Here is a 10,546-nt window from a genome sequence, read left to right as displayed (position 1 = left end):
AGTGTTTTTGCCACACTAATACAAGTGCAAAAGTGGTTTCCTGCACCAACACAAGTGCGAAAAGTGGTTTTTCAACACTAACACAAGTGCGAAAAGTGGTTTTTCAACACTAACACAATTGCGAAAAGTGGTTTTTCCACACTAATACAAGTGCAAAAGTGGTTTCTTGCACCAACACAAGTGCGAAAAGTGGTTTTTCAACACTAACACAAGTGCGAAAGGTGGTTTTTCAACACTATCACAAGTGCAAAAGTGTTTTTTCCACACTAATACAAGTGCAAAAGTGGTTTCCTGCACCAACACAAGTGCGAAAAGTGGTTTTTCAACACTAACACAAGTGCGAAAAGTGGTTTTTCCACACTAATACAAGTGCAAAAGTGGTTTCCTGCACCAACACAAGTGCGAAAAGTGGTTTTTCAACACTAACACAAGTGCGAAAAGTGGTTTTTCAACACTAACACAAGTGCGAAAAGTGGTTTTTCAACACTAACACAAGTGTGAAAAGTGGTTTTCCCACACTAATACAAGTGCAAAAGTGGCTTCCTGCACCAACACAAGTGCGAAAAGTGGTTTTTCAACACTAACACAAGTGTGAAAAGTGGTTTTTCAACACTATCACAAGTGCAAAAAGTGTTTTTTCCACACTAATACAAGTGCAAAAGTGGTTTCCTGCACCAACACAAGTGCGAAAAGTGGTTTTTCAACACTAACACAAGTGCGAAAAGTGGTTTTTCAACACGAACACAAGTGCGAAAAGTGGTTTTTCAACACTAACACAAGTGCGAAAAGTGGTTTTTCCACACTAATACAAGTGCAAAAGTGGTTTCCTGCACCAACACAAGTGCGAAAAGTGGTTTTTCAACACCAACACAAGTGCGAAAAGTGGTTTTTCAACACTAACACAAGTGCGAAAAGTGGTTTTTCCACACTAATACAAGTGCAAAAGTGGTTTCCTGCACCAACACAAGTGAGAAAAGTGGTTTTTCAACACTAACACAAGTGCGAAAAGTGGTTTTTCAACACTATCACAAGTGCAAAAAGTGTTTTTTCCACACTAATACAAGGGCAAAAGTGGTTTCCTGCACCAACACAAGTGCGAAAAGTGGTTTTTCAACACTAACACAAGTGCGAAAAGTGGTTTTTCAACAATAACACAAGTGCGAAAAGTGCTTTTTCCACACTAATACAAGTGCAAAAGTGGTTTCTTGCACCAACACAAGTGCGAAAAGTGGTTTTTCAACACTAACACAAGTGCGAAAAGTGGTTTTTCCACACTAATACAAGTGCAAAAGTGGTTTCCTGCACCAACACAAGTGCGAAAAGTGGTTTTTCAACACTAACACAAGTGCGAAAAGTGGTTTTTCAACACTAACACAAGTGCGAAAAGTGGTTTTTCAACACTAACACAAGTGCGAAAAGTGTTTTTGCCACACTAATACAAGTGCAAAAGTGGTTTCCTGCACCAACACAAGTGCGAAAAGTGGTTTTTCAACACTAACACAAGTGTGAAAAGTGGTTTTTCAACACTATCACAAGTGCAAAAAGTGTTTTTTCCACACTAATACAAGGGCAAAAGTGGTTTCCTGCACCAACACAAGTGCGAAAAGTGGTTTTTCAACACTAACACAAGTGCGAAAAGTGGTTTTTCAACAATAACACAAGTGCGAAAAGTGCTTTTTCCACACTAATACAAGTGCAAAAGTGGTTTCTTGCACCAACACAAGTGCGAAAAGTGGTTTTTCAACACTAACACAAGTGCGAAAAGTGGTTTTTCCACACTAATACAAGTGCAAAAGTGGTTTCCTGCACCAACACAAGTGCGAAAAGTGGTTTTTCAACACTAACGCAAGTGCGAAAAGTGGTTTTTCAACACTAACACAAGTGCGAAAAGTGGTTTTTCAACACTAACACAAGTGCGAAAAGTGTTTTTGCCACACTAATACAAGTGCAAAAGTGGTTTCCTGCACCAACACAAGTGCAAAAAGTGGTTTTTCAACACTAACACAAGTGTGAAAAGTGGTTTTTCAACACTATCACAAGTGCAAAAAGTGGTTTTCCACACTAATACAAGTGCAAAAGTGGATTCCTGCACCAACACAAGTGCGAAAAGTGGTTTTTCAACACTAACACAAGTGCGAAAAGTGGTTTTTCAACACTAACACAAGTGCGAAAAGTGGTTTTTCAACACTAACACAAGTGCGAAAAGTGGTTTTTCAACACTAACACAAGTGCGAAAAGTGCTTTTTCCACACTAATACAAGTGCAAAAGTGGTTTCCTGCACCAACACAAGTGCGAAAAGTGGTTTTTCAACACTAATACAAGTGCGAAAAGTGGTTTTTCAACACTAACACAAGTGTAAAAAGTGGTTTTTCCACACTAATACAAGTGGAAAAGTGGTTTCCTGCACCAACACAAGTGCGAAAAGTGGTTTTTCAACACTAACACAAGTGCGAAAAGTGGTTTTTCAACACTAACACAAGTGCGAAAAGTGGTTTTTTCCACGCTAATACAAGTGCAAAAGTGGTTTCCTGCACCAACACTTGTGCGAAATGTGGTTTTTCAACACTAACACAAGTGCAAAAAGTGGTTTTTCCACACTAATACAAGTGAAAAAGTGGTTTCCTGCACCAACACAAGTGCGAGAAGTGGTTTTTCAACACTAACACAAGTGCGAAAAGTGGTTTTTCAACACTATCACAAGTGCAAAAAGTGTTTTTCCACACTAATACAAGTGCAAAAGTGGTTTCCTGCAACAACACAAATGCAAAAATTGGTTTTTCAACACTAACACAAGTGCGAAAAGTGGTTTTTCAACACTAACACAAGTGACAAAAGTGGTTTTTCAACACTATCACAAGTGCAAAAAGTGTTTTTGCCACACTAATACAAGTGCAAAAGTGGTTTCCTGCACCAACACAAGTGCGAAAAGTGGTTTTTCAACACTAACACAAGTGCGAAAAGTGGTTTTTCAACACTAACACAATTGCGAAAAGTGGTTTTTCCACACTAATACAAGTGCAAAAGTGGTTTCTTGCACCAACACAAGTGCGAAAAGTGGTTTTTCAACACTAACACAAGTGCGAAAGGTGGTTTTTCAACACTATCACAAGTGCAAAAGTGTTTTTTCCACACTAATACAAGTGCAAAAGTGGTTTCCTGCACCAACACAAGTGCGAAAAGTGGTTTTTCAACACTAACACAAGTGCGAAAAGTGGTTTTTCCACACTAATACAAGTGCAAAAGTGGTTTCCTGCACCAACACAAGTGCGAAAAGTGGTTTTTCAACACTAACACAAGTGCGAAAAGTGGTTTTTCAACACTAACACAAGTGCGAAAAGTGGTTTTTCAACACTAACACAAGTGTGAAAAGTGGTTTTCCCACACTAATACAAGTGCAAAAGTGGCTTCCTGCACCAACACAAGTGCGAAAAGTGGTTTTTCAACACTAACACAAGTGTGAAAAGTGGTTTTTCAACACTATCACAAGTGCAAAAAGTGTTTTTTCCACACTAATACAAGTGCAAAAGTGGTTTCCTGCACCAACACAAGTGCGAAAAGTGGTTTTTCAACACTAACACAAGTGCGAAAAGTGGTTTTTCAACACGAACACAAGTGCGAAAAGTGGTTTTTCAACACTAACACAAGTGCGAAAAGTGGTTTTTCCACACTAATACAAGTGCAAAAGTGGTTTCCTGCACCAACACAAGTGCGAAAAGTGGTTTTTCAACACCAACACAAGTGCGAAAAGTGGTTTTTCAACACTAACACAAGTGCGAAAAGTGGTTTTTCCACACTAATACAAGTGCAAAAGTGGTTTCCTGCACCAACACAAGTGAGAAAAGTGGTTTTTCAACACTAACACAAGTGCGAAAAGTGGTTTTTCAACACTATCACAAGTGCAAAAAGTGTTTTTTCCACACTAATACAAGGGCAAAAGTGGTTTCCTGCACCAACACAAGTGCGAAAAGTGGTTTTTCAACACTAACACAAGTGCGAAAAGTGGTTTTTCAACAATAACACAAGTGCGAAAAGTGCTTTTTCCACACTAATACAAGTGCAAAAGTGGTTTCTTGCACCAACACAAGTGCGAAAAGTGGTTTTTCAACACTAACACAAGTGCGAAAAGTGGTTTTTCCACACTAATACAAGTGCAAAAGTGGTTTCCTGCACCAACACAAGTGCGAAAAGTGGTTTTTCAACACTAACACAAGTGCGAAAAGTGGTTTTTCAACACTAACACAAGTGCGAAAAGTGGTTTTTCAACACTAACACAAGTGCGAAAAGTGTTTTTGCCACACTAATACAAGTGCAAAAGTGGTTTCCTGCACCAACACAAGTGCGAAAAGTGGTTTTTCAACACTAACACAAGTGTGAAAAGTGGTTTTTCAACACTATCACAAGTGCAAAAAGTGTTTTTTCCACACTAATACAAGGGCAAAAGTGGTTTCCTGCACCAACACAAGTGCGAAAAGTGGTTTTTCAACACTAACACAAGTGCGAAAAGTGGTTTTTCAACAATAACACAAGTGCGAAAAGTGCTTTTTCCACACTAATACAAGTGCAAAAGTGGTTTCTTGCACCAACACAAGTGCGAAAAGTGGTTTTTCAACACTAACACAAGTGCGAAAAGTGGTTTTTCCACACTAATACAAGTGCAAAAGTGGTTTCCTGCACCAACACAAGTGCGAAAAGTGGTTTTTCAACACTAACGCAAGTGCGAAAAGTGGTTTTTCAACACTAACACAAGTGCGAAAAGTGGTTTTTCAACACTAACACAAGTGCGAAAAGTGTTTTTGCCACACTAATACAAGTGCAAAAGTGGTTTCCTGCACCAACACAAGTGCAAAAAGTGGTTTTTCAACACTAACACAAGTGTGAAAAGTGGTTTTTCAACACTATCACAAGTGCAAAAAGTGGTTTTCCACACTAATACAAGTGCAAAAGTGGATTCCTGCACCAACACAAGTGCGAAAAGTGGTTTTTCAACACTAACACAAGTGCGAAAAGTGGTTTTTCAACACTAACACAAGTGCGAAAAGTGGTTTTTCAACACTAACACAAGTGCGAAAAGTGGTTTTTCAACACTAACACAAGTGCGAAAAGTGGTTTTTCCACACTAATACAAGTGCAAAAGTGGTTTCCTGCACCAACACAAGTGCGAAAAGTGGTTTTTCAACACTAATACAAGTGCGAAAAGTGGTTTTTCAACACTAACACAAGTGTAAAAAGTGGTTTTTCCACACTAATACAAGTGGAAAAGTGGTTTCCTGCACCAACACAAGTGCGAAAAGTGGTTTTTCAACACTAACACAAGTGCGAAAAGTGGTTTTTCAACACTATCACAAGTGCAAAAAGTGTTTTTTCCACACTAATACAAGTGCAAAAGTGGTTTCCTGCAACAACACAAATGCAAAAAGTGGTTTTTCAACAATAACACAAGTGCGAAAAGTGGTTTTTCAACACTAACACAAGTGCCAAAAGTGGTTTTTCAACACTATCACAAGTGCAAAAAGTGTTTTTGCCACACTAATACAAGTGCAAAAGTGGTTTCCTGCACCAACACAAGTGCGAAAAGTGGTTTTTCAACACTAACACAAGTGCGAAAAGTGGTTTTTCAACACTAACACAAGTGTGAAAAGTGGTTTTTCCACACTAATACAAGTGCAAAAGTGGTTTCCTGCACCAACACAAGTGCGAAAAGTGGTTTTTCAACACTAACACAAGTGCGCAATGTGGTTTTTCATCACTATCACAAGTGCAAAAAGTGTTTTTTCCACACTAATACAAGTGCAAAAGTGGTTTCCTGCAACAACACAAATGCAAAAAGTGGTTTTTCAACACTAACACAAGTGCGAAAAGTGGTTTTTCAACACTAACACAAGTGCCAAAAGTGGTTTTTCAACACTATCACAAGTGCAAAAAGTGTTTTTGCCACACTAATACAAGTGCAAAAGTGGTTTCCTGCACCAACACAAGTGCGAAAATTGGTTTTTCAACACTAACACAAGTGCGAAAAGTGGCTTTTCAACACTAACACAAGTGCCAAAAGTGGTTTTTCAACACTATCACAAGTGCAAAAAGTGTTTTTGCCACACTAATACAAGTGCAAAAGTGGTTTCCTGCACCAACACAAGTGCGAAAAGTGGTTTTTCAACACTAACACAAGTGCGAAAAGTGGTTTTTCAACACTAACACAATTGCGAAAAGTGGTTTTTCCACACTAATACAAGTGCAAAAGTGGTTTCTTGCACCAACACAAGTGCGAAAAGTGGTTTTTCAACACTAACACAAGTGCGAAAGGTGGTTTTTCAACACTATCACAAGTGCAAAAGTGTTTTTTCCACACTAATACAAGTGCAAAAGTGGTTTCCTGCACCAACACAAGTGCGAAAAGTGGTTTTTCAACACTAACACAAGTGCGAAAAGTGGTTTTTCCACACTAATACAAGTGCAAAAGTGGTTTCCTGCACCAACACAAGTGCGAAAAGTGGTTTTTCAACACTAACACAAGTGCGAAAAGTGGTTTTTCAACACTAACACAAGTGCGAAAAGTGGTTTTTCAACACTAACACAAGTGTGAAAAGTGGTTTTCCCACACTAATACAAGTGCAAAAGTGGCTTCCTGCACCAACACAAGTGCGAAAAGTGGTTTTTCAACACTAACACAAGTGCGAAAAGTGGTTTTTCAACACTATCACAAGTGCAAAAAGTGTTTTTTCCACACTAATACAAGTGCAAAAGTGGTTTCCTGCACCAACACAAGTGCGAAAAGTGGTTTTTCAACACTAACACAAGTGCGAAAAGTGGTTTTTCAACACGAACACAAGTGCGAAAAGTGGTTTTTCAACACTAACACAAGTGCGAAAAGTGGTTTTTCCACACTAATACAAGTGCAAAATTGGTTTCCTGCACCAACACAAGTGCGAAAAGTGGTTTTTCAACACCAACACAAGTGCGAAAAGTGGTTTTTCAACACTAACACAAGTGCGAAAAGTGGTTTTTCCACACTAATACAAGTGCAAAAGTGGTTTCCTGCACCAACACAAGTGAGAAAAGTGGTTTTTCAACACTAACACAAGTGCGAAAAGTGGTTTTTCAACACTATCACAAGTGCAAAAAGTGTTTTTCCACACTAATACAAGGGCAAAAGTGGTTTCCTGCACCAACACAAGTGCGAAAAGTGGTTTTTCAACACTAACACAAGTGCGAAAAGTGGTTTTTCAACAATAACACAAGTGCGAAAAGTGCTTTTTCCACACTAATACAAGTGCAAAAGTGGTTTCTTGCACCAACACAAGTGCGAAAAGTGGTTTTTCAACACAAACACAAGTGCTAAAGGTGGTTTTTCAACACTATCACAAGTGCAAAAGTGTTTTTTCCACACTAATACAAGTGCAAAACTGGTTTCCTGCACCAACACAAGTGCGAAAAGTGGTTTTTCAACACTAACACAAGTGCGAAAAGTGGTTTTTCCACACTAATACAAGTGCAAAAGTGGTTTCCTGCACCAACACAAGTGCGAAAAGTGGTTTTTCAACACTAACACAAGTGCGAAAATTGGTTTTTCAACACTAACACAAGTGCGAAAAGTGGTTTTTCAACACTAACACAAGTGCGAAAAGTGGTTTTCCACACTAATACAAGTGCAAAAGTGGTTTCCTGCACCAACACAAGTGCGAAAAGTGGTTTTTCAACACTAACACAAGTGCGAAAAGTGGTTTTTCAACACTATCACAAGTGCAAAAAGTGTTTTTTCCACACTAATACAAGTGCAATAGTGGTTTCCTGCACCAACACAAGTGCGAAAAGTGGTTTTTCAACACTAACACAAGTGCGAAAAGTGGTTTTTCCACACTAACACAAGTGCGAAAAGTTGTTTTTCAACACTAACACAAGTGCGAAAAGTGGTTTTTCCACACTAATACAAGGGCAAAAGTGGTTTCCTGCACCAACACAAGTGCGAAAAGTGCTTTTTCCACACTAATACAAGTGCAAAAGTGGTTTCTTGCACCAACACAAGTGCGAAAAGTGGTTTTTCAACACTAACACAAGTGCGAAAAGTGGTTTTTCCACACTAATACAAGTGCAAAAGTGGTTTCCTGCACCAACACAAGTGCGAAAAGTGGTTTTTCAACACTAACGCAAGTGCGAAAAGTGGTTTTTCAACACTAACACAAGTTCGAAAAGTGGTTTTTCAACACTAACACAAGTGCGAAAAGTGTTTTTGCCACACTAATACAAGTGCAAAAGTGGTTTCCTGCACCAACACAAGTGCAAAAAGTGGTTTTTCAACACTAACACAAGTGTGAAAAGTGGTTTTTCAACACTATCACAAGTGCAAAAAGTGGTTTTCCACACTAATACAAGTGCAAAAGTGGATTCCTGCACCAACACAAGTGCGAAAAGTGGTTTTTCAACACTAACACAAGTGCGAAAAGTGGTTTTTCAACACTAACACAAGTGCGAAAAGTGGTTTTTCAACACTAACACAAGTGCGAAAAGTGGTTTTTCAACACTAACACAAGTGCGAAAAGTGGTTTTTCCACACTAATACAAGTGCAAAAGTGGTTTCCTGCACCAACACAAGTGCGAAAAGTGGTTTTTCAACACTAATACAAGTGCGAAAAGTGGTTTTTCAACACTAACACAAGTGCAAAAAGTGGTTTTTCCACACTAATACAAGTGGAAAAGTGGTTTCCTGCACCAACACAAGTGCGAAAAGTGGTTTTTCAACACTAACACAAGTGCGAAAAGTGGTTTTTCAACACTATCACAAGTGCAAAAATTGTTTTTTCCACACTAATACAAGTGCAAAAGTGGTTTCCTGCAACAACACAAATGCAAAAAGTGGTTTTTCAACAATAACACAAGTGCGAAAAGTGGTTTTTCAACACTAACACAAGTGCCAAAAGTGGTTTTTCAACACTATCACAAGTGCAAAAAGTGTTTTTGCCACACTAATACAAGTGCAAAAGTGGTTTCCTGCACCAACACAAGTGCGAAAAGTGGTTTTTCAACACTAACACAAGTGCGAAAAGTGGTTTTTCAACACTAACACAAGTGTGAAAAGTGGTTTTTCCACACTAATACAAGTGCAAAAGTGGTTTCCTGCACCAACACAAGTGCGAAAAGTGGTTTTTCAACACTAACACAAGTGCGCAAAGTGGTTTTTCATCACTATCACAAGTGCAAAAAGTGTTTTTTCCACACTAATACAAGTGCAAAAGTGGTTTCCTGCAACAACACAAATGCAAAAAGTGGTTTTTCAACACTAACACAAGTGCGAAAAGTGGTTTTTCAACACTAACACAAGTGCCAAAAGTGGTTTTTCAACACTATCACAAGTGCAAAAAGTGTTTTTGCCACACTAATACAAGTGCAAAAGTGGTTTCCTGCACCAACACAAGTGCGAAAATTGGTTTTTCAACACTAACACAAGTGCGAAAAGTGGCTTTTCAACACTAACACAAGTGCCAAAAGTGGTTTTTCAACACTATCACAAGTGCAAAAAGTGTTTTTGCCACACTAATACAAGTGCAAAAGTGGTTTCCTGCACCAACACAAGTGCGAAAAGTGGTTTTTCAACACTAACACAAGTGCGAAAAGTGGTTTTTCAACACTAACACAATTGCGAAAAGTGGTTTTTCCACACTAATACAAGTGCAAAAGTGGTTTCTTGCACCAACACAAGTGCGAAAAGTGGTTTTTCAACACTAACACAAGTGCGAAAGGTGGTTTTTCAACACTATCACAAGTGCAAAAGTGTTTTTTTCCACACTAATACAAGTGCAAAAGTGGTTTCCTGCACCAACACAAGTGCGAAAAGTGGTTTTTCAACACTAACACAAGTGCGAAAAGTGGTTTTTCCACACTAATACAAGTGCAAAAGTGGTTTCCTGCACCAACACAAGTGCGAAAAGTGGTTTTTCAACACTAACACAAGTGCGAAAAGTGGTTTTTCAACACTAACACAAGTGCGAAAAGTGGTTTTTCAACACTAACACAAGTGTGAAAAGTGGTCTTCCCACACTAATACAAGTGCAAAAGTGGCTTCCTGCACCAACACAAGTGCGAAAAGTGGTTTTTCAACACTAACACAAGTGCGAAAAGTGGTTTTTCAACACTATCACAAGTGCAAAAAGTGTTTTTTCCACACTAATACAAGTGCAAAAGTGGTTTCCTGCACCAACACAAGTGCGAAAAGTGGTTTTTCAACACTAACACAAGTGAGAAAAGTGGTTTTTCAACACTAACACAAGTGCGAAAAGTGGTTTTTCAACACTATCACAAGTGCAAAAAGTGTTTTTTCCACACTAATACAAGGGCAAAAGTGGTTTCCTGCACCAACACAAGTGCGAAAAGTGGTTTTTCAACACTAACACAAGTGCGAAAAGTGGTTTTTCAACACTAACACAAGTGCGAAAAGTGGTTTTTCAACACTAACACAAGTGTGAAAAGTGGTTTTTCCACACTAATACAAGTGCAAAAGTGGTTTCCTGCACCAACACAAGTGCGAAAAGTGGTTTTTCAACACTAACACAAGTG

This window comes from Myxine glutinosa, chromosome 10, assembly GCF_964187855.1.
Source record: "Myxine glutinosa chromosome 10, kmMyxGlut1.1, whole genome shotgun sequence".
Lineage (NCBI taxonomy): Eukaryota > Metazoa > Chordata > Myxini > Myxiniformes > Myxinidae > Myxine > Myxine glutinosa.
Note: the sequence above shows the minus strand (reverse complement) of the source record.